At 26.6% G+C, this 440-nt stretch overlaps 1 long non-coding RNA gene across 1 annotated transcript in view; it reads right to left on the bottom strand.

The window, feature by feature from the left end:
- LOC108689527 overlaps positions 1 to 157 on the bottom strand; it is an 814-nt gene extending 657 nt beyond the window's left edge. The window contains exon 1 of the long non-coding RNA XR_001931835.1: positions 34 to 157. This is a non-coding gene — a long non-coding RNA (uncharacterized LOC108689527). The remainder of the gene's footprint in view (positions 1 to 33) is intronic.
- Positions 158 to 440: the final 283 nt, after the last annotated feature.

Genomic DNA, 440 nt, shown 5'->3' with positions numbered 1-440 from the left:
ATATATACAAATATATATACATATATACATTACATATTGCGAGTGGGAAGATGAATCTAAAAAGGAACTCAAACTCCGATGCTTGTTTTCATTCTGGTGAAAAGAAAAACTTTTGTTTACGATGCTCGATGTGAGATCTTCAAAAAGATTTGCGTTCTATTTTAATCTCCTGAAAGAATTTTATTTCAAGAGAATTAGGCGATGTTATGAAGGAACGTTGATAAATTTATGTAACATTATAAATGTGAATATTTATTTATCGTTTAAGATTTTTTATATAAGATACTACTATATATTGCGAATGCTTATTTATTACGAATGTATTTACAGTATACAATGTACATATATGCTAAGACTAATATAATAAAGATGTCAACGGATGAATCTCAAGGCTTATTAAATCAAAGCATCGATTTATGCACTTTATTGTATGTAATATA

The sequence above is a fragment of the Atta colombica genome, unplaced genomic scaffold (assembly GCF_001594045.1).
Source record: "Atta colombica isolate Treedump-2 unplaced genomic scaffold, Acol1.0 scaffold27, whole genome shotgun sequence".
Classification (NCBI taxonomy): Eukaryota; Metazoa; Arthropoda; class Insecta; order Hymenoptera; family Formicidae; genus Atta; species Atta colombica.
Note: the sequence above shows the minus strand (reverse complement) of the source record. Positions and strands in the feature narration are given on the sequence as shown.